General features: G+C 44.3%; 1 long non-coding RNA gene across 2 annotated transcripts; it reads right to left on the bottom strand.

The window, feature by feature from the left end:
* Positions 1-1,800: 1,800 nt before the first annotated feature.
* LOC103665038 lies at positions 1,801-22,541 on the bottom strand. 2 transcript variants are annotated; one of them, XR_569217.2, is made up of 4 exons: positions 22,267-22,541; positions 8,379-8,530; positions 3,603-3,721; positions 1,801-2,583 (listed from the first exon to the last, which is right to left on the bottom strand). It is a non-coding gene; the product is annotated as an uncharacterized LOC103665038 (long non-coding RNA). The 2 variants fall into 2 exon arrangements; XR_569216.2 differs by lacking the exon at positions 3,603-3,721 and having other exon boundaries at positions 22,267-22,537.
* Between the last annotated feature and the right edge of the window lie 1,365 nt (positions 22,542-23,906).

Below are 23,906 nucleotides of genomic sequence, written 5' to 3' on the forward strand. Positions count from 1 at the left end.
CAGCAAAATAACTTTTATCGTTTTTTGTTTTTTTGTCCTCAATATGAATACCAAGCATTTTACTTCCTTTTTGTACTGCATTTGCTGAGAATGTCCAAAGTAAAGTTAAATAACTTAGCAGGAATCCCTTTTCAGTTCTTGGTTTTAATTAAGCTATTTGTCCTTTAGGATATTTAAGTTTTGGCATCTCCATTATTTTAAATGATACCTTCAAATTTTATTTTACTTTTAGAAAAATTTTCAATAGCTTTTAGATTTTAATATATTGATATATGATTTTCTTCAAACTCAATGTGGCTGGAAGAATGAATGAGAAAAAGACGTGTTTTTCTAAGGCGGTCATCTAAGAGAGAAGCAGGTGTGCTGTGGTAGAGCTGGCTGCAGGAGGGGGAGTCAGAAATTCTGAGTCCCGGAGGTTACCAACTGGATGAGGGTGTTAGCAACTGGGTTCAAAGGCTGCTGATTGACCGAACTGAGTACAGGCCTGAGAACGGTCTCTTCGTTAAGTAGTATGGAGGTGACCGGTAGCTTCGAGAAAAATAGTTCTGGGGAGGATGGAATTGAATGAAGGTGGAACTATAAGTGTGGGAATCATTGGGTAATGGATGGCATTTAAAGCCATGAACCTGGGTGAGGTCTCCAAGAGGGTGACTGAGGTAGAGAAGAGTATAAAAGGGAAAGTGCTGAGTCCGGAGGCATCAAACATCAAGGGCAGAGGAGACCTAGTCCTGACCATTTATCATTAATAAAACTGAATATTCTTCTTTGTGCTTCCATTTGCTAATTTAAAAGTTGCATTAGAGCAGTGTTGTTCATGGCCTGTCAGGAATAGGATAGATGAGAACATATTAGAGCATGCCACACTGTAAAGGTATATATGGCTTCCTGGAATTTAGGTTTGGGGCACTTACATTATTAGGCATATATATGTATGTGCTGGGTCAGGAAGAAGCATATCTTACTGGGGTCACGATCAAGTCTGAAAACCAGTGGCAAGAGCCTACTGTTTTGATGTTCTGACCACAGAATCAGATCTAACATCTACATAAGACAGTAGAGAGACTTGAAATCCATCTCGTTGTCCCAGAGATCTTCCAGAGACAAGTGGGTAACAAGTGACAGACAAATTCTATTATTCACTAACTGATTGTCTTTGCCTGTGGGGAGAAAGAAAAGAGGTGCAAAGCACAGGAGTCACAGGATTTCCTCGACTGGCGGAAGATCAGTGTAGGCCCTTTAAAGTACTGATGACAGAGTTTGGCTCTGGAAGTCCTACAATTGCACATAAATGGGAAAAAGGAGGGGAACTCTCACATCTTGATGCTGCAGGTCTTATTGTGTCCTATGTGCCCAAAGGAAAAGGGGTGAACACGGGCAGGGGCTGAGTCTGTTCTTTTCTTTACACCATAGCCTATTTTTCAGATCTTCAACAATGTGTACATGCAAATCTGAGGGGAAAAATTATTCTACGTACAAAAATAGAACTGGGTTAAAATAGAAGTATTAACTGCTAAATGGTTGTTCAGTGAAATGGTGGCCTAGCCCCTACCCACAGCATTCTGTGTGTAAGCTCCATTGTTTATTTCACCAGCCGCCTGCTGGATTTTACAAATTGATTTCACAAAACTACATCATTTTCAAGTGTGTCTCAGAATGGGTTTCCAGAGTGGGCTTTCTGTATCTAAGGGTAACAAGCAACCTTGCAAGCTGCAGTTTACAGTAAAATAATAATCTTAAAAACATCTTAAAAACAAGTAAATACAAATGCCTAAAGACAGAAATGTGATTGGACTTCGACTCTCCCTGGTCACCATCTATTTTATTTCGTTTTGTAATAAATAGTTTAATACAAAAATCAAAATTACATGAAAAGATACACACTGAAAAGTCAAGTTCCATGTCACTGACCTTGGCCACTCAGTTCCCCTTCCAGTGTTTCTTCACGCAAATAGAAACAAAACATATACTTTCCTTCTCGCCCTTTCACAGGAGACTGCCTCCAAGTCCTCTACGGCTGTTCCCTCAGAGGTCTGTCCCAGATCTGTGACTATTAACAGGACACAGAGCTCTCCACCCCTTTCCACACATACGTGATCTACCATGTGTAAAGGACAATGGTTTATTTTGGTTCCAGAAGCTCTGTGTCTATATCAGAGAGCTAAGCCCTTTGTACCAGGAGTCTTAAAATGTTTTTTCAGATAGTCATTTGTCTTTTAACTTTGAAAAATTTGCTACCCAGCCTTATTTTTAAGTAATTGAATGTATCAGTATTTTCTTTCATGGCTTTTGGATTTTGAGCAATATTAAGAAGGGTCTTTCCCACTTCAAGAATCAAAGGAATTCACCTATATATTCGTCTGGGGTTTTTGTTTTTTTTTTGTTTTTAACATGTCAATCTTTGATCTGTTTGGAGTTTATCCTAGAATATGCTGTTTTACAAATGACTATCTTATTGTCTCAACACTAATGAGAAAGGCTGTCTTTGGGGCACGTGGGTGGCTCCGTCGGTTGAGCGTCCAACTCTTGATTTCATATCAGGTCTTCATCTCAGGGTCATGGGTTCAGGCTGGGCATGGAACTTATCTAAAAAAAATAATAAAATTAATAATAATAATAATTCTGTCTTTATGGCATACAAAATTCCTATGTCGTCTAGTTGGACTTTGTTTTGTGCGTCAGTCCATCTGTCCAAGCACTAGCACCACATCGTTTTAATTGAGGATGGATGATCCTTTCCAAAATAGGGTAAAGATCGCCCATCCTTCCTGTTCTTATTTTACAATTTTAGGGCAATCAAAAGACAATTCCAGCTTTTCAAAGAACTGTGGAATGCTTGGAGCTAGACAAGCTTTGCAAGTCAGTGTTTGTTTCTGTCTGCAAAAGTTCCTCAGGGAGTAGTGTGCTGAGTTCATGCACCCAAGCAACTGTGAAGGGCCATCAAATCTTCAGGGCCGTGTGCTTTCACCTGACATGTATGTGGAGCCAGGTTCATGGCGAATGAGCGAGAAGAAATTGGAAAACGTTTTATGATCTTAGAATCAGTGGGTGTTCTCTTTGAACTAATTTATCATTCTTTGCTCCAAACTCTTTAGAGGGGCACCATGCTTCCCTTTCCACACGGGGAATCCTAAGTGCAGAGGAAGCAGATAAGGAGGCAGGTGAAGCACTCTCATCCCCGTGCCGAGGAGGGAGGCGAAGTGGGCTTTGTAGGCACCCGCTGTCTTCCACACTTACGCAGGCTTCTGTGTGTTTTAAAGGGTCGCTCACATATTTGCTAGCTCTTCAGACAGAGCACAAGGTCTAAGCGCGCCAGCCTAGACCCTGCCCCCAGAGATGCTAGCGATGCTTGGCTGCTGGGAAGGAAAGCCGAGAGACGAGGGAAGTGACCCACAGATCTGCACTATCGCATGTCCCACACGGAAAGGGGACCGCTGGGAACCGGATTCAGTCGATGGCCGTAGCAACTCCCCGCAAATCTTGTGGTTGAGTTTATCCTTTTATTTATAAAGCTGCTAATATACGACACGATCCTTGGGTGGGCAGCAAATATTCAGTATTTTGATGAAAACAGTGAGTAGCAGTTAAGCAACTCCTAAACCTACCTAGAGAGCAAACCAGAGATTTTCAAGTTTATTCTGGATGCTGAAAATGCTTCTCATGGAGAACATATTCCTTAGAAGATCCCGCCCCCCTTTAAACTTTTTAAGTCAGGAAGCATAACCTATAAAGAGAAAATCATAACACAACATGACAAAACAGCAATGTAAAGTCACTGAATGATCAGAGTGAACACCCCTGAAGCCCCGCCCACGTCAAAAAACAGAATGTCCGCCAGCCCCTCCCCCACACCGCGTCTGCTCACACCTGCTCCCAGTCACGAACCCCTCTGTCTTCCCTAAATGTACCCACTACCCGGATTTCTGACACAGTCATTCAGTTCGGCTGTTTTTGAATCTTTTATAAAACGGAAATCAGACAGAACGTAGTCTCTGGGCCCGGTCGCTCCCGCTCAGGAAGCAAGCTCGGCAGATTCGTCTGTTGCCGCGCGGGGCTGAGACTCGTTTCTACTGCAGCATCTTCCGTTTTATGAATATACCGCAGTTGAGGTACCGAGTCCACTGCGGCTAGACATTTGTCTCTCTTTTTCAGGGGCTAAAACGACGCCATGAACGTTCCCACACGTGTGTTTCAGTACCTGTGTGGACACACGTGTGCTGTTTATATCACTAGGATCAGAAATCACCGGGTCAAACCCTAAACTTTCTCAGGGTGGTTGTACCAGTTTACCTGCTCTGGCATCAAAAACGAAGCCACAGTTATAAACATCTGGATGGACTTCACAAACCTAAAACTGAGTAAAATTTAGATGAAAATTCCTGTTTCACATCCTTCTAGTTGTTTTTGTTTTCAATGAAAATTGCCATTGGTCTTTTTAAATGTCATCCGCTGTGGCAGACGCGTGGCGGTTCGTCACTGGGCTTCTCTTCCGCATCTCTTGCCCGTTTCTCTATTGCACTGTGTGCTCGTCTGCTTGCGCTGCCCCCAACACGACACCACGGCCCGGGGGGCTTACACGGAAATGTATTTTCTCACAGTTCTGGAGCTCCACGACTGCTTGTTCACAGCGGATCCTGTGTGGCCCAAAGTCCCCATTATGAATCCCACTATTGACTGTCCAGTGGCCATGGCCACCAGGTAAACAAAGACACTCTATGGGGCAGGACACTCCAAGGGCCTAGAGACCACGTCCTGGTAGCCAAGGGCAAAGGCCAGACCGCTCTTTGGACAAGGTTAATTTAATACTACATACACACTTCTAGAAACTGCCAACTTGCATTGCCGCTTGGATGTCCAGGAGGCAACCCAACCCTGGCATGTCCAACACCAACTGTTCAGTCTTTCTCCAAACTGCTGCACCGGGGCTCTCCCCGTCCTCAGATGGTCGCTCCACCGCCTTCATCCTCCCCTGGACCCGCGGCACCAGCCTCCCAACTCATCTTCCTGTTCCCACCACTGTCCTCTTCAGCCTGCTCCCAACACAGCGGCCAGGGTGTTCTTTTGTGCCCCCGACTCAAATCCTGCAACAGCTTCCCTTCCCACTCAGTATAAAACCCAGTGTTCCTACAAGGCCTGACGGCCGGGGCTTTCAAACATTTATTTTTAAAATTCAAGTCGGTAAGAACTATTTGTCACAGCAAAGACACACAAAAGCAAAACGAGTATTTCATTAAACGATACTTACCCTAACTTCACGCCTTATGTGCTGTTTTCTCTACGTTCTATGTAAAGAGACAGCTGGCAGCAGCCCATTACATTGATTGCATGCATACTTAACGGGACATGCCCAGCAGTGCAAAATATACTACTCCGTATAATGACATGTCTTTGCACCCCCACCCCCCAGCACCTCACACTATCACCCTGACCGTGCCTCCGGGGGCACCCCCTTGCGTGCTCCACACAGGAATGACGGGCCTTGCGGTTCCCGGGGGCACACGCCTGCCTTGGGGCCTTTGCATCGAACATTCCGCCTACCTGGAACGGTTTCCCCGGATATCAGAAGGGCTCGTTCCCTCACCCTCTTTCAGATTTAATGGCAACGTCCTCAGTGAGGCGCCTCCCTTTACCTCCTACATCACTGTCCAGATCTCAGGATCCACCAGGGCTGAAACGGCATCCACCCTCCCCAGAACTCATCGGACCTGAGAAGTGCCTTCAGTGTCGGGCCCTGGTAAGACACCTGGCTTGCCACCCTGGCTGGTCTGGCCATCCTCCTCCAGGACAGAGCTGGGGTTGGAAGACCAGCAGAGGACAGCCACTTACAGCATCAGACACCCCGAGGGAGAAGCTGCTGACAGCTAACAGGATGCAGGGGACCGAGACTGCCCGGGACTGAGAGAGAGGGAGACTGAGGCTCAGAGAGCCGATCTAGCACTGGCCACTGACCTCGGACACTCTGCTTTGTGTCTCACAGGTCTGGAACTCTTGGCTACAAGCTAGAATTTCCTAGCATCCCCTACCTCACGGGAGCAGATCACTTACACGGAAGGAGAAAGACAAAGAGGGTCCCCAGCCGAGTGGGGGCTGCACACAGCTGTGCGCTGGGGCGGCTCCCAGCGCTCGCCAGGGCCAACTGCTAAGCTTTCAGGCGTTTTGTGAGCTGCTTGTTTAAACTCAACAATCATTAAAAATTAAATTATATAAATTTACAATTAAATAGCTTATATAAAAAATAAAGTTAAGGGCACCTGGGTGGCTCAGTTGGTGAAGCGTATGCCTTCGGCTCAGGTCATGATCCCAGGATTCAGGGATCGAGCCCCCCATTGGGCTCCCTGCTCGGCGGGGAGTCTGCTGCTCCCTCCACCTCTGCCCTTCTTTACCACTCATGCTTGCTGGCGCGGTCTCTCTCAAAAAAAATCTTTAAAAAAAATAAATTAACAGACACCCCACATCTCCTCAGTATTTCACTACTGTCCTTACTCAGGGGGCTGCTCACACCTCATGTACGGCGGCGGCGAGACCACGTCGTGGGCTACACTGCACCCTTCACAACCGACTCCACATTCAGTCCCTGCTAGTGTGAAACCCACTGTGGTGGGAAGAGCTTCACCCAGAAAGGGGCAAGCACTACAAATTACAGGGGTTTTGTTTGTTTCTGTGTGTGTGGTTCTTGTTTGTTTTCCTGAGAGCTGACTACTAAACATTTATTGACGTGCCATTAATTTCAGAGAACGTTCTCAATAAATGCTTTCCTCTGGGCTTTCTCTCACCCGCGTGGGGGCACAACTATCAGGGCAGGCGTGGCTGCTTGGTCATTCCCCCCATGTTCAGAGCTCCACACCGAACTTTACCGGGTAAAAACAATCTGGGATCACGGGGAGTCTCTACCGAGTAGTAATGTCCCTGAAACACCATGTGGCTTCTGTTTGATTCATAAGAAAACTTCCTTGTCGTTTACTGTGATTTGCAGCTCTGTAAGGTTTGTCACTTGATTCGAGTCCAACTTCAAATCCACAGTGGCTTTGATGTTGTCATTTACCAGCTTCTATAAAGGCCAAGGGCCGGGATCCCTTTCTCTACACATGTTGATTTTAACTCCATTCAAAAATATGAACAAAGGTTTAAAGAACAGTTTGGCTGGGGCGTGGGGGAAAGGGAGGACGCTCTTCCCCACAGGCCTGGGAATTTCAGTACAAGTCGCAACTCTGGAAGATAATAGGGCATATTTACACATGAGCATCAGGGAGCCCCAAAGCTCCCTGGGAAAAGGAAACACCCGCCATCTAGAGAATCCAGAGCTCCAGACAAAAGAACACCGGAAGCAGTCCAACTAAATCACAACTAACTTAGTTTTCAACTATCAATAAAATATTGTTCCTCATTTTGTGGTCATTTTTTCCATACTTACACTAAATTTGTATTAATTCTTGTGAGTGATTACACAAGGAACCAAGAGTGAAGAATCCATGGCCGCCCCCCTGAACTGCCAGCATCCGGGTTCCCTCTGTGCCTTGGCAACATCGTGAAATATAACCGTCTTGAATTTTTCAACTGAAGGAAGAAATGGAGGGGTCGATACTCCTGAAGCAGGAAGCCCCACTGCCTCATTACAGCGACTGCTCCTTGCTCTGGAACAGGGGAGGAGTGCTGGTCCCGCTGGGATCTCAGGGCTCGCTCCTCCCCCAACAGTCTAGGAACCAGGGCAGCTGGCCAACATATTCCTCAGAAAGGAGCCATCCACGTTCCTCCTGAAGTTTCACCATGTTTTAATATTCTTGCTGATCAGTAATCTAAGCTCTTCATGGTCTTGCCCTGTGGTCCATGCCACTGAGCACAGAGCCCACCTGCAGTTGTGAGGGCAGATCCCTCCTCCAGGCTGTGGAGTTCAGTATTTCCTGCAGAAGTGAGCTAAAGTCATACTGTAAGAAGAGGGAGCCTCTCCTAGGGAAAGAGACTCACTGCAGGAGCTCATCGTTCCATGGTACAGGATCAATTAAAACCCATTCGTGCATATTCAGTACCTTCTTCTCCACCTCTGTCCTCTGAGCTTCCAGCAGTTTCCGTCCACCTCGGCTCTCCCGTTCCTGCAGCCCACTTCGTCTCTCATGCAGCATCTCCATCTCTCATCCAGCATCTCCACCGATGTTCCAGAGGCCTTCCCAACAGCACCCAGAACACCGACAACCCCACACCAGGACGCACGCAGGCCATGCTTTCAGAAGGTAAGACTTTGAATGAAATCTGAGGCTAAGGGGACCCTTCTTAGAGACAATAAGCTGATTCTTCTAGAATGGAGGTGAAACAGGGGTGATACAAAAACGTTAAGGCTGCAGGGCTTCAAGAGAGCAAAGCATGGAAACCGAAAGGGAACTACTCACCTGGAGCGAGGAGGGAAGACAATACTGGGCAATGACTTTTCGGTGTGTTCCCAAACTTGCCCAGCAGAGGGAAGCCTCGAGCTGCCGGCAGGTTGGCCAGAAACCAGAACGCGCTGAGCGGGTGGCTTCTGACCACCCTCAGTTCCCTGTTCCTAAGGGTTTAGAAAAGGATACCCACTTAAAAAAAAAAAAAAAAAGGAACTAAATTCAGGACAAAATGAAAAACTATAATTACTTTTCTACATTAAATTCTAATTTTTATAAATTTTTAATAAATCTGTGACTATATTTTCCATCATTTGTCACAGTACATCTTCGCTTTTGTTTTTTGCCTATTTCACTTAACCAAACATTTTTATTAGATAACTGTGTGTTCATAATAATCACTGATTCTGTTGTGCAATTCCTCAAACTTGTTGGTCTGATCAAACTTACGGAGTCACTCATCTATTTTGTCAGAAGGAAATACAGAATATTTTGGCTGTCCTAATTAGTTTTACGATATTCCTGATACTGGCTCCTTTAGAATTGATTTCTTAAAATATGTATGGTTAGGGGCATTCACGAAGTTTTCATCATATTACTGTATTTATTTTATCACAATTTCTTAATTTATGAAGCCATTAGACATGACTTAGATTACCATGTAATTTTAAAATGGTTATGAGAAATAAAATGCTCCCCTCAAGCTTAAGTTTTATTTATTATATACATTATCATTTTATACAAGTATGAAAAAACAAAAGAATGGAGCAAACCCCCTCTTTTTTTTTCAAAATGCAAAGTTTTGGAAGTTTTTACTTAATAGAACTAGTGTTTAATCAGATTTCCCTGTTGGCCAGATTTGCTAGGCTAAATATTAAAAATTCCCAAGCAAATGCATTTCTCCCTTATACTTTACTGTTATCCAAAGAAAATATAAGGGCCTCTTATGTCATAAATGTAATTTTTGCTTGTTATCAAATATGACACATTTAGGTTTCAATGGAGTTGAAGGTCTGTGAGATACTGTTTGGATTATTACATAATTCACAAAGGCAATAGCTAGGCTGGCAGCTCACATTTCAGCTGAACACAGAAAACTTATTAAGCTGATGCTTCCATCTTCCAGCTCCTAAAACAAGCAAAACCCTCCCCGTGGTTAAGACACAACTCTCACCACCCTGCCTCCCATACTGCAGCAGGATATAAGGGTAAATAAATCTGATTCCACGTTGGAGGAGTTCCTACCAGTGGTTTTGGTTTTCTCCATATATAGGGCAAGGGTCCTGTGGTCAAAGTAACATCTGCTACAGCGGCCAAACAGAACGAGGAGTGGGAGGACTCTGTCGCCAGTGCGAGGAGAGGGGAGAGGACTGACTGCCAACCCTAGCCAGTGCCGGGACACGCCTCTCCAAGAAGCAAGACTCCGGGAGAGTTCCAAGGGGGTGAAGGCTGGGGCGCAGTCAGGCAGAGGGAGCTTTCTTCCCACGCCCCCCGGCTCCCCAGGCACCGTGGACGCGATCCTCAGCACCTGCGGGCCCGCAGGAGGCACCACGCCGACTGTGAGAGGATGTCAGAAGGCGACAGTCTTGACAGTGACCAGAAAGCCACAGGATGAGGATGCAAAGCTTTATCCGATTATCTGCTCTGAGGACCCAGAGACACTGGTCCCAGCGGTCTCCAGGGGATGGAGGTTCTGAAGCTGCTTTTGCAGAAGATGTTTCTGGGAGAACTCAGCCTGGTTGGCACCCGGCAACCTGCACTACATCATTCTCCCCCCAGCTCCCGTGCTCCAGGCTGGGCCTGTCCGGACCGTGATCGTGCGTCAGAGCCTGGGAGACGTACCCGAAAGCTCACACGCCGCACCGGACGGAGGTTCCTGTGCTTCGTCCCGCATAACCGACCAGCCCGACCTGCACGTTCGCAGCCTCAGGCGCTGTTCGAGACTCGTGCTGCATGAGTGACCTCGGGGGCCTGGTAGTGGACATTAGCTGGTCTCCGGGTCAGAAGTGGCCCTTCTGCTCTGAACAGCAGGAGCTACAAATCTGGTCTCACGTCCCCTCCTGCTGCAGGCGGGGCTGGCCCCCCCGGAACGGAATCCGGGAGGGGAGGCAGACACACAGCCCGGGCTCCTTGAAAATACAGAAACATGGTAACGTGGAAACGCAGCTCGCTCCCAACCGCACGTACGCGAACGAATGTTTGACTTCAGACCCTGTCATTCGCCCTGTGAATATGGCCCTATGGGGACGGTCGGCTGGAAGTCTCAGCCGAGGGCAGGACGCCCTGCCCAGGCCTCCCACCGAGACTCCAGGCTGGCTGTCTCCACCCGCTTCCCCCGATGAGGCTGGGTGTTGTAAGTACCTGAGTTGATATAACTTTGTCTTGTTCTCCTTCACTGCTTACTATGCTCTCATCTATGCACAGATTCCCCTTTTCTTCTTTCTGCTTCTACTGTATTTTTATAACACCAATGAAGGGGTGTTTCCCCTTCGAAACCGAGAGTACAGCTGCCGTGAATCTTTGTTCAGAACAGACTCGACGCCTTCAAACTGCACGTTCAGCAGACAAGAAAACAATATGATAAAATGACTCGATGCCCAGGTAGCTAGCGGCAGCCAGTAAAAGCAGAGAAACTATAAAATATGACATGTGGATAGAGGCTGCGTTAAATATAATTTATAAACACTGCTTATTTGCCTGCTAGCCACACAGTACAGTAATATTTATGTACCTTTAAATACGTGTAACACAAACTTACAGACGGTACACCTGGTACAACTCCGTTCGATGCTAGGTTTCCTAGCTCATCATATTAGATGTCGCGGCCTAAGAATTCCTGCTAATAACATTAAAAAGCATGAGAAAATCCAGAGGACATATGTGGACAGAGAAGGGGAGAGGAAGGATGGGAAGGCAATGACAGGAAAGAGATGGGAGAAGGCAAAACAACAGGCTAGGGATGAGCTCCGTCTAGAAGGATACTTGTGAACGGGAACGTGGAAGAGGGGATTCCACGCAACCAAGTCCCCAGGGACAGATGGGTGACATCAACGTGGAAACTGGGTGAGTTATAAGGCAACTGGGAATGGTAGGGCCTAGGGCAAAGCAGGGAGCACACTAACATTCCAATTTTTTCGAACACTGTGTGCAAACACAACCGTGTCCGTCCTGGTACCAGCGCCATACCCCTCTATACACCACCAAATGACAAGTTCTCAGTCCCTGGTAGAAGGCTTCGGCATTAAAGGTGTTACACTAGTAAATCATTCATTCATTCAACAAATATTTACTGTGCATCTATTACGAACTAAGTACTGTACCAGATACAAAGACAAATATTTTAATCTCGATAAAACAATTTCCTCATCAATAAAATGGAGATGTTAACCCCCGATTTACCCATCATCCTCAGCCCGATCCTCTGCGCCTCTGGTAGGTGTAGCTTTTTCTCAATTTCTTTAAATAGCTTTGCCAGGCTCTGGTGGGTGCTGGCATGCCGAGGCCCCATCCTGACTCCAGTACCCATCTCCCTCAGCTGCCTGCCTCTCTACCCACCCCCTTCCGCAAGGCCTTCCTTTCCCCGTGGAGTCTTACTGCTCTTGGCCTGCTCTGTGGTCCTGATCTGCTCTGCTCATGTGTATGTGTGTAAAGACCTTTTCCCTATTATCCACAACCAGGATACGAGAATCTAGAATATCCCCTAGAGCACACGGAGTGCGAGAGAATCGAAGAAGCAGATCACAACTGGGACTGAAAGGAGGATATTAGCGAAGACTCCTCTCCAAATCCAGTCGGGGTGACTGCTCTCCAGTGGTGTCTGGGAGACACGGCTCCTTCCAACCCGTGGCTCATCCATCTATAGGTTACAGCTGCCAACAGCACCCTGCGGTTGGTCTCTAATCAAGAGTCTGAAGAGGAGAAGGGTGTGGAGTACTGCGAAGTGATCGGTGGTTATGCGTCAAGTCTGGAAGTACTGAGAAGTGATCGGTGGTTATGCGTCAAGTCTGGAAGCGCACACAACACTTTTGTTCACCTTCTACAAAACAGAACTCAGTCTCTCGGCCATACACACCGACCGGCAGACCTTACCAAGAGTCTGACCTCGACTCCAGGGAAAAGAGGAAAGAGATTGTAGTAAACCTGTAATCGTCTCTGACACGGACGCTTTGCTGACTATCACTACGCCTGGCCCATTTCCCCTTCCCGCCATGTCTCCGGGGCCAGCATCCATCTCTGGACTGGGTTGGTGTTGCGTTATTAAGACAGTAATGAACCAATGCAGCAACTTCAGCATTGAACCAACTGTTAAAATCATGTGCAAGTCAAATGATTCTGATGATTAGGAAGCATGTCAGTGCAAGAAATGTAATAACTGAGGTAATTTTTGTTACTACTTTTTAAACAAACTTCACTGCAGTCTCTTATATACCATCGACTACACAGAATCTAAATGTACACCTTGGTGAGTTTTGACAATTGTGTTTCCATGTTACTCCCACCCTAACCAAGACACAGAATATTTCCATCACTCCAAAAAGTTCCTTTAGGCTCCTCTGAGGTCAATTTAGTAAGACCTAAATAAATGGGAGAGACGTACTGTATTTATGGACTGGAAGGCTTACAACTGTCAAGACACCTGGGTGACTCTGTCGGTTGAGCCTGATTTCAGCTCAGGTCATGCTCTCAGGGTCATGAGATCACGCCCCGCATCGGGCTCCGCACTGGGCATGGAGGCTGTTTGAGGTTCTCTCCCTCCCTCTCCCTCTGACTCTCCCTGGTTCACACTCACTCTCTCTTAAAAAAAATAAATAAATAAAATTTTTTCATTTAGTTTCCTATTTTTCTAAATTATTGTCTTTACATATCTATTTTTCTTTCCTTTCATTGTATTTTATTTCATTTATATATATAATTTTTTCTTTCTTTCTTTCTTATTTTGGGATCTAGTTTCTTTTAACAAGCATACCAAAACACACTCAGGATCTAGTTTTGTTTTGGTGGTGGTGTTGTTATTGTTGGGTTTTTTATCTTTTTCTTTCCTCTTTTCTTTTCTGGACAAAATGACAAGATGGAGAAATTCATCCCAAAAGAAAGAACAGGAGGTAGTACTCACTGCCAGGGATTTAATCAATACTGATATAAGTAAGATGTCTGAACTAGAATTTAAAATGATTATAAGGGACACCTGAGTGGCTCAGTCACTTAAGCATCTGCCTTCGGCTCAGGTCATGATTCCAGGGTCCTGGGACTGAGTCCTGCATTGGGCTCCCTGCTCAGTGGGGAACCTGCTTGTCCCTCTGCCTGCAGCTCCCCTCGCTTGTGCTCTCTCTCTCTCTCTCTGACAAATAAATAAATAAAATCTTAAAAAATAATAAAACAATTATAAGGGTACCTGCTGGGCTTGAAAAAAGCCTAGAAGACACTAGAGAATCCCTTACTATAGAGATAAAGGAACTAAAATCTAGTCAGGCTGAATTTAAAAATGCCATAACCAAGATGCAGTCCCCAAGTGGAGGCCATAAAGGTGAGGATGGACAAAATAGAGGAGTGGATCAGTAATACAGAAGATAAAATTATGGAAAATAAGGAAGCTGAAAAGAAGAGGGAAAGAAAACTATTAGATCATGAAGGGAGACTCAGGGAACTCAGCAATTCCATAAAGTGAAATAATATCCATATCACAGGCATCTCAGGAGAAGAGTGGGGAAGAAAGGGGTAGAAGGTTTATTTGAACAAATTATAGCTGAGAACTTCCCTAATCTGGGGAAGGAAACAGGCATTCAAGTCCAAGAGGCACAGAGAACTCCCCTGAAAATCAACAAAAACAGTTGAACAGTATGACATACCATAGTGAAGACTGCAAAATACTAAGGTAAAGACAATTCTGAAAGCAGCTCGGGACAAGCGGTCTGTAACGTACAAGGGCAGACACATTAGACTGGCAGCAGACCTGTCCATAGAGACCAGGCAGACCAGAAAGCACTGGCAGGATATATTCAAGGTGCTAAATGGAAAAAATATGCAGCCAATAATACTTTATCCAGCAAGGCTGTCATTCAGAATGCACGGAGAGACAAAGAGCTTCCAAGACAAAAACTAAAGGAGTTCATGATGAATACTAAACCAGGCCTGCAAGAAATATTAAAGCGGACCCTTTAAGCAGAGTAAGACCCCAAAAGTACCTCAGACTAGAAAGAAACAGAGACAATCTACAGGAACAGGGACTTTATAGGTAAGACAATGGCACTAAATTCCAATCTGTCCGTAATTCCTCTGAGTGCAGATGGACGAAATGCTCCAATCAAAAGACACACGGTACCAGACTGGATGAAAAACACAAGACCCATCGATATGCTGCTTACAAGAGACTCACTTTAGACCCAAAGACACCTCCAGACTGAAAGTAAGGGGGTGGAGAACCATCTACCATGCTAATGGACATCAAAAGAAAGCTGGAGTAGCCATCCTTATATCAGACAAACTAGATTTTAAACCAAAGACTGTAATAAGAGATGAGGAAGGGCACAATATCCTCATTAAGCGGTCTACCCAACAGGAAGATCAAACAACTGTAAATATTAATGCTCCTAACTTGGGAGGAGCCAAATATATAAATCAATTAATAACTAACTTAAGGAAACTCATAGATAATAATACAATAATAGTAGGGGACTTTAAGGGCATCCAGGTGGCTCAGTCTGGTGAGCACCCAACTTCTGGTTTCAGCTCAGGTCATGATTTCAGGGTTGTGAGATCAAGCCTGCATCCAGCTCCATGCTCAGTGGGGAGTCCACCTGAGATTTTCTCTCTCTGTGTCCCTCTACCCCTCCCTCCGCTCACACGTGCTTGCTCTCTCAAATAAAATCTTTAAAAAAAATAGTAGGGGACTTTAACACCCCACTCACAGCAATAGACAGATCATCTAAGCAGAAGATCAACAAGGGGGGCGCCTGGGTGGCACATCGGTTAAAGCGTCTGCCTTCGGCTCAGGGCGTGATCCTGGCGTTATGGGATCGGGCCCCACATCAGGCTCCTCCGCTATGAGCCTGTTTCTTCCTCTCCCACTCCCCCTGCTTGTGTTCCCTCTCTTGCTGGCTGTCTCTATCTCTGTCAAATAAATAAAATCTTTAAAAAAAAAAAAAAAAACAAGGAACCAAGGGCTTTGAAGAACACACTGGACCAGATGGACTTCACAGATATATGCAGAGCATTCTACCTTAAAACAACAGAATACACATTCTTCTCTAGTGCACATGGAACATTCTCCAGAATAGATCACACACTGGGTCACACATCAGGACACAACCAGTACAAAGACTGAGATCATACCATGCATATTTTCAGACCACAGTGTTATGAAACTTGGTACCGACCACAAGAAAAAATGCAGAAGGACCACAAATACACGGATGTTAAAGCACATTCTACTAAAGAATGAGCAGGTTAACCAGGACATTAAAAAAATTTTAAAAATACATGGAAGCAGATGAAAATGAAAATACAACAGTTCAAAACCTTTGGGATGCAGCAAGAGCAATCCTAAGAGGGAAGTATACAGCAACACAGGCCTTTCTCAAAAAGCAAGAAAAGTCTCAAATACACAACCTAACCTTACAATTAAAGGACCTGGAAAAACAATAGCAAATAAAGCCTAAATTCAGCACAAGGGAAATAATAATTAGAGCAGAAATCAATGACATAGAAAAAAAAAAAAACAGTAGAACAAATCACAACAATATTAGGATCTAGTTCTTTGAAAGAATTAACAAGATTGATAAACCCCTAGCCAGACTTATCAAAAAGAAAAGAGAAAGGACACAAATAAAATCATGAATGAAAGAGGAGAGATCACAACCAACGCTGAAGAAATACAAACAATTATGAGCAATTATGTGCCAACAAATTAGGTAATCTGGAAGAAATGGATGCATTCCCAGAAACACAGAAACACCAAAATTGAAAGAGGAAGAAATAAAAAATCTGAACAGACCCATAACAAGCAAAGAAACTGAATCAGTAATCAAAAAATTGCCCAACAAACAAGACTCTGTGGCTGGATGGCTTCCCAGGGGAATTCTACCAAAGACTTAAAGAAGAATTAATACCTATGCTTTTGAAACTGTTTCAAAAAAAAATAGAAATGGAAGGAAAACTTCCAAATTCATTCTATGAGGCCAGCATTACCTTGATCCCAACACCAGACAAGGACCCCACTAAAAAGGAGAATTACAGACCAATATCCCTGATGAATATGAATGCAAAAACTCTCAAAAGATTACTAACTAATCAGATCCAGTAGTACATTAAAAGGATTATTCACCACGATCAAGTCGGGTCTATTCCTGGACTGCAAGTGTGGTTCCACATCCGCAAATCAATCAACATGATACCTACAGGAATAAAAAGAAAGGGGACGAGCTACACGATCCTCTCCACAGATGCAGAAAAAGCATTTGACAAAATGCAGCACTCTTTCTTGGTAAAAACCCTCAGCAAAGTAGGGACAGAGGGAACATACCTCAACATCATAAAGGCCATATACGAAAGACTCACAGCTAATATCGTCCTCAATGGGGAAAAACTATAAGCTTTTCAGGAGCACAACAGGGATGTCCACTCTCACCACTGGTGTTCAACATAGTACTGGAAGTACTAGTCTCAGCAATCCGACAACAAAAAGAAATAAAAGGCATCCAAATAAGCAAAGAAGAACTCAAACCTTCACTCTACATAGACGACATGATACTCTACATAGAAAACCTGAAAAATTCCACCAAAAAAATTGCTAGAACTGATACAGGAATTCAGCAAAGTTGCAGGATATAAAATCAATGCAAAACCGTCTGTTGCATTGCTATACACAGACAATAAAGCAGCAGAAAGAGAAATTCAAGGAATCGATTCCATTTATAATTGCACTAAAACCCGTAAGATACCTAGGAATAAACCAACCCAAAAAGGTAAAAGATCTGTACTCAGGGGCGCCTGGGTGGCGCAGTCGTTAAGCGTCTGCCTTTGGCTCAGGGCGTGATCCCGGCGTTCTGGGATCGAGCCCCACATCAGGCTTCTCCGCTGGGAACCTGCTTCTTCCTCTCCCACTCCCCCTGCTCGTGTTCCCTCTCTCGCTGGCTGTCTCTCTCTGTCAAATAAGTAAATGAAATCTTTAAAAAAAAAATTTAAAAATAGTGATTCGAAGGGGCACCTGCACCCCAATGCTTATAGCAGCATTATCCACAATAGCCAAAATATGGAAATAGCCCAGATGTCCATCAAGTGATGAACAGATAAAGAAGATGTGGTATATATACAAATTGGAATATTACTCAGCTATCAAAAAGAATGAAATCTTGTCATTTGCAATGACCTGGATGGAATCAGAGTATATTATGCTAAGTGAAATAACTCAGTCAGAGAAAGACAAATACCATATGATTTCACTCATCTGTGGAATTTAAAAAACAAAACAGATGAACACAGAGAAAGGGAAGGAAAAATAAAATAAGAACAGAGAGAGAAGCAAACCATAGGAGACTTTTAACTATGGGGAACAAACTGAGGGTTGCTGGAGGGAACAACTGAGGTTTGGGTGGGGGGACGGGATAACTGGGTGACAGGCATTAAGGAGGGCACGTGATGTAATGAGCACTGGGTGTTATATGCAACTGATGAATCACTAAACTCTACCCCTGAAACTAATAATACATTATATGTTAACTAACTTGAATTTAAATAAACATAAAAATTAAAAAACTGTCAAGATGTCAATTCTCTCCAAATGATAGAATAGCTTTAATACAATCCCAGTGAAAACATACAGCTGGAGCTTTTTTTTGGGGGGGGGGTGTCAAACCTGGCAATCTGGCTCTAAATTTACATGAAATGTGAAGGGCTAGAGAGAGCCAAATCAATCTTTCAAAAAAGAAAAAAAGTCAAAGGACTTATTACCATCTAATTTTAAGACTTCATTAAAAAGCTATAGTAATCAAGACTGTATGTCAGTATATACTGGTATAAGGATAGACAGAAAGATCAATGGAACAGAAGAGAATACCCAGAAATAGATCCAAACATCTACAGTCAATTAATTTTGAGAAACGTGCCAAGGCTAGTCAATAGGGAAAACAATCTTTTCAACAGATGGTTCTCCAACAACTAGATATCCTTCATGGGGGAAAAAAAAGAACTTCAAGTCTTACACAAAAATTAACTCCAAATGGATCACAAACTTAAATATTAAAAAAAACTAAAATCACAGAAAATCTTCAATACCTCAGGACAGGCAAAGATTTATTAAAAATACACAAAAACCATGAACTATAAATGATAAAATGACAAATTAGCTCACCAAAAGTAAAAATCTCTGTCCTTCAAAAACAGGTAAGACAATGAAAAGAGAAACCACAGATAAAAAAAACAAAACAAAATAAAAAACCACACAGAAGAAAAAAAGTTTAAGTTTTCAACAGACATATCACAAAAGATGTACAAATAGAAAGTACATGAAAAGATACCAAGCATTATTAATTACGGAAATGCAAATCAAAACCATGAGATACCACTTCACATCTAAAAGAATGCCTAAAATTAAAACCCTGGTGTTAGCAAGGGTCTGGAGGAACCAGTCCTCTCACGCTGTGGAAGGAAGTGGACAATGTTAGAACCACGCTGGAAAAAGAGTTTGGTTGTTTCTCATAAAATTAAACAAACAATTACACAGCCCAGCAATTCCACCCAAGAGAAATGAAAACATGTCCACACCATGACTTGTATACAAATGTCTCTTTCAGTTTTTTCACAATGCCATAAGTCAGAAACAGCCCAAAGTCCATCAACAGGTGAATGGATAGACAAAATGTAATATATCCATATAATGAAAGACAGCAATAAGGGGAACAAAATGGGACACGTGCAATGACATGGGTGAATCCCAAAAACATTTCGAGAAAAATAAACCGGATTCAAGGATACGTGATATAAATCCCATTCATATGAAATCCACGGAATGGGGAAACTAAGATATAATAACAGATAGCAGATCCGTGGTTAGCTAGGGCCCAGGGTCTGGGTCTGGCGGATGCGGGACTGTACAAAGGGGCACAGCGAAGCTATCTAGGTTGATGGAAATGTTCTTCTGTATCTTGATTATGGTGGTAACTACATGGATATATAAAATTCATTATATCATACAATGAATACAAGTGCATTTTGTTGTGTATAAATTATTCCTCAATAAAGCTGATTTTTTATTAAGTATATTATTGGCTGGAATGGGGGCAGGTGACAATTATCATCAGGATAATTAAAAACTTAAAAACACTATAATCAACTCATAAATATATATGGAAATTAAAGAGGAGAAATAATGGCATGATTAATTAAAATTAAAAACCTCTAAATTTTATTTTAGTCTATAGTTTTTTAAAAGCTGCCACTCAAACCTTCCATATTTCATCATTCTGGTTATTTCAAAAGGTCCTGGCTTATCTATCACTAAAAAGCTATCACATAAACTCACTCCTATGGCGATATAAACATTACATGTTAAGCCTTAATGACACTTTAATTTCTAAAGAAGACACTGATTAAACAAACAAAACTAAAAACATCAACACTTAATGATACTAGAACAAGTGAATGGAAGATCTGGAGATTAGGATTCTCCCTTCACATCCTCCCTCTCCCCACCACACACATACTGGGCTCCCACTAAGGAGCTGAACAACTGGGTATAAACCCTCCACTAGCTGAGTCCTGGGTTATGTCACAGGATGTCCAATCTCTGGCTATGGCACATCAGCCTTCCCTGTTGATGATGTGGTTATGAGGATCAGACGGGTCTTTTGTTGGCAGAACTATTTTATTTCCTCAACACAGGAGAGCCCTGATTCAGAAATAAATGAGGAAATCAGTACAATAAAAGAGAAAGCCTAGAAACAGCACCAATGCAGACCATACAGGAGCAGCAGTACTAAAAGTTGGGGGAGGAGGGCTGAGAACTCAGGCTTAGTAACTGCCTTTCAAACAGAATCAAAAGAAAATTATAGTTCTACCTCTCACGAGAAGTTCCAGATCTAATAAAGACAGAGACTAGAAAAGAAAATCTTTTAAAATTTTAGAAGAAAATAAGGAGAATATTTATGACCTCAGGGAAGGGCAGAATTTCTTAAATCAGATACAAAACCAAAAATGATTAAGGAATATAGTATTCAACTTGAACAATCCAAAATTAACATTTTCTATATAACAAGATCCATTTGAATCACAAGGGACAAACAATATACTTGTAGACACTATTTGTTATGTCACTAAGAATCAGAATCCGAAATTCATAAACGCCTCTTAAATATCAATCAAAGAAAAACAACCCAGAAGAATACTGAACAGACAACTGGCAGAAGAGGAAACTACAAAATGACCAATAACTTGCAAAAGGCAAGGAAATGCAAATCAAAACAACAGTGAGATACCATTTCAAACCCTCAGGGGNAGGAATGCAGGGGAAAAAAAGGATGCCAACTTGGCAGGCTGGAGTTGCGTTGAAAGTGTGCAGGCCCTAACACACAATTTTCTTTCTTGGTCTACACCCTGGAAAAATTCTCGTACATATGCACAGAGATCTGTACTAGAATGTAAGGTGCAGCATGTTTGCAAGGAAGGAAAACACAAGACGCTGGAAGATAACCGAGAGCTCAGAGACTGACCTGTGATACAGGGATTGAGCATATGAAAATGAGGCAGAGCACGTCCATGGGGAAAGAACAGATCGTTGGTAGATGGTGCCCTGAAAACTAGCTCACTGAATGACGAAAATTAAACTGGATCCCAACCTTCCATCGCCTACAAAGGTGGAATCCAAATGAATTAAATGCCTAAGAGCGTAGGGTAAACTCTAAAGTTTGTGAATAAGTAAGTAAGTAAATAAATAAATAAATGAGAACTTGATGTAAATCCCATAGGCACAAGTCATAATTAAATTAAGAATTTTGATTAGGTTAGAATTAAGCTTTTCTGTTCAATTAAGGACCTATAACAAAGTTACCGTGTTTGTGAGGAGATACTTGAAATACCAAAAACCAACAAAAGATTAATAGCTAAACTATATCAACATCTGAAAAATCAACAAAAAATGTAACTAACTTGATAGAAAAATCGACAAAGGATATCATCTGGCACTACGCAGATGAGAAACTACAATGCTACAAATCATCTAAAGAGATTTACAACTCAGCTCCCCAAATGGACAAACAAAACAATGAGGCCACTTGACTCCCTGTTTGCCTGGCACAAACTAGAAAGCTAGACACAGACGAGTTCATGGGACATAAAAACTCGCGCACTGACGCAGGATTCTAGAGCTGAGGCCATTAGGAGGAGTATCGGGCAGCACTTAGTAACTGTTGGAACTTGGGAGTCTTTCACTGGTAGGGTGAAAAGCATGCACACAATACCCCGCGGGAAAAAAACAAGTGACAAAAGGTTAGACAAATGGTCAGTGCAGCGAGACAGCACGTGATGCTGTTTTGCCCCTCCTTAAAAATTCAGTTAAATGATATCTTACTGCGTCTAGTATTTCGGAAAGTACCTTCTGATATTTTTAATAAAAACGGCTCCTGGGAGACTACACCCCATTTGCAGAAGCACTGCTGACTCTCAGAGGGAGAGGCTGTGAGTTCTTCCTTCCGCTTGCCCCATTTCTCTCAACACAATCTGGAGCAAACACAGACAAATGTTCACTAAAGATCTGGGGGTTGGAGATGCAGGTTTCCATTACATTATTTTTGTGTACTTTTCCATTTGAAGCCTCTCTGAGGAAAGCCCAGTAGCTACAGCACACAAGCACCAGGCTAGGAGGGGTCGGTGGTTCCCGGACCACCCACCCTGCGGGGTTGTCTACTGGACTCACCTCGTTCCTTTCTGCCCGACTCAGACGTGGGGTCTCCATCCTCCTGGCCTGCCGAGTCCACCACGATCAGCTCCTTTGCCAGGGCTCTCGCCCGTAGAAGGAAACGAGAAAATCCTCAGCGGGGAGCAGTGGGGCTCCCCAGCGTGTGCTGACGTACTAAGTGGAAGGGCGCTGGGTCTGCGCGAAAGGAGGGGACAATCAATCAGAGACTCGGGAAAACGAGCCGGGGCTGCGGCGCATGCACGGCTTCTGGAGGCTGGGGGGGCGGGGCCGGCGCTGGGGGCGGGGCTCCTGCGGCCGGAGACGCCGGAAAGTTCCCGGGCTCCGGGGCTGGGCTCGGAAGGGAGGACGCTGCTCCGTGGACGGTGACGCCAGATCCGGTCTCGCGAGGTCGCCTCCTCCCCCCGCCCATGGCCCCCCGCCCACTCCGGTCGGTGGAGGAGTCTGCGCAGAGGGTCCCCGGCGTGGACTGGGAGGTCCCACGAGCCCTGCAGCCCCTGGGGGCGCGCAGCCTTCGGTCCCTTCCCGGCGGCCCGTGCCCGAGAGGAGAGGCTCCGGTGGAGGTGGAACCCTGAACGCCCCGGGACCCGCCTCGGGAGAGAAGGGGGTGCCCCGTCATTCTTGACGCTCATGGGCTGGGGGGATCTGGGTAAGGCCAAGGAAGTGACGCCCCCGGGGAGAGGTCCCTTCAGTGTCCCTGCAGAAGCTCAGGATGTCACCCTTCTGCCCGGGCTCCCCTGGCTCACATCCCCTTTTAGTTTGTCTGGGGCAGGCCGGCCTCGGTGTGTTAGTGAGAAGCTCTCCAGATAACCACAGTGGGCTGCCGAAGTTAAGTACCACTGATCTGGGCCGCGTCCCACAGTGGTGCATGTTTTTCTTTGTCATCACTGAGATTGGGCTAATATTTTTCTGGAGTGGTGGAGGCCCGGAGAAGGGGTTGAATTACCCAGGATCCCACAGAGATTACATGATGGCGGCCCAAGAAGTCCTCTTTAGCAGGTCATGTATATGAAAGTGCTTTGCAATCGTTACATCAATTAACAGAAAAGGCCTATTTATTGTGTTACGTACCTGGTGCTTTGTACCTGAGCCTGGGATTACTGCCCCAGTGTTACACTTGAGGAAACAGCCCAGAAGGGTGGTGTCACCCACTTATAAATAAAATCAGAAATCAGACATAGATCTCGCTGTACCATAGAAAGGTGAACACTTTTAAGCTTCACGTACGATCTTGAATGGATCCAGGTGTCCAACAAACTAAAGCAGGCACTTCGGATTGGCACCAAGATGTAAAACAAACAAAAGCAGTCCTGTCCTCCTCACAGAGACTGGGCACTGGAGAAAGACAGAGGGTTGGGTGGCTGCGATGCAAGGCAGGTGGGGAGGAGAATGAGCTCTGAAGACTGCAGGCCCTGCCTCTGGACTGGAGTGATGAGACACCTGACTCTAGAATAGACAGGTTGGATCACTTTCACTTGTCCAGACAAATTCAGTATAAGCTCAAGGAGTGTAGCGGATTCTCTCGGCCACATGCTCATTAACATGATAATCAAACACCTTTCTGAACAACAATCTTTGTCTTCTTTATTCCTGGTGAAGAAGAGAATTTGGGATGAAGGGCCTGAGGAGTTTCCTGCATT

The sequence above is a fragment of the Ursus maritimus genome, unplaced genomic scaffold (genome assembly GCF_017311325.1).
Source record: "Ursus maritimus isolate PB19 unplaced genomic scaffold, ASM1731132v1 scaffold_30, whole genome shotgun sequence".
Lineage (NCBI taxonomy): Eukaryota > Metazoa > Chordata > Mammalia > Carnivora > Ursidae > Ursus > Ursus maritimus.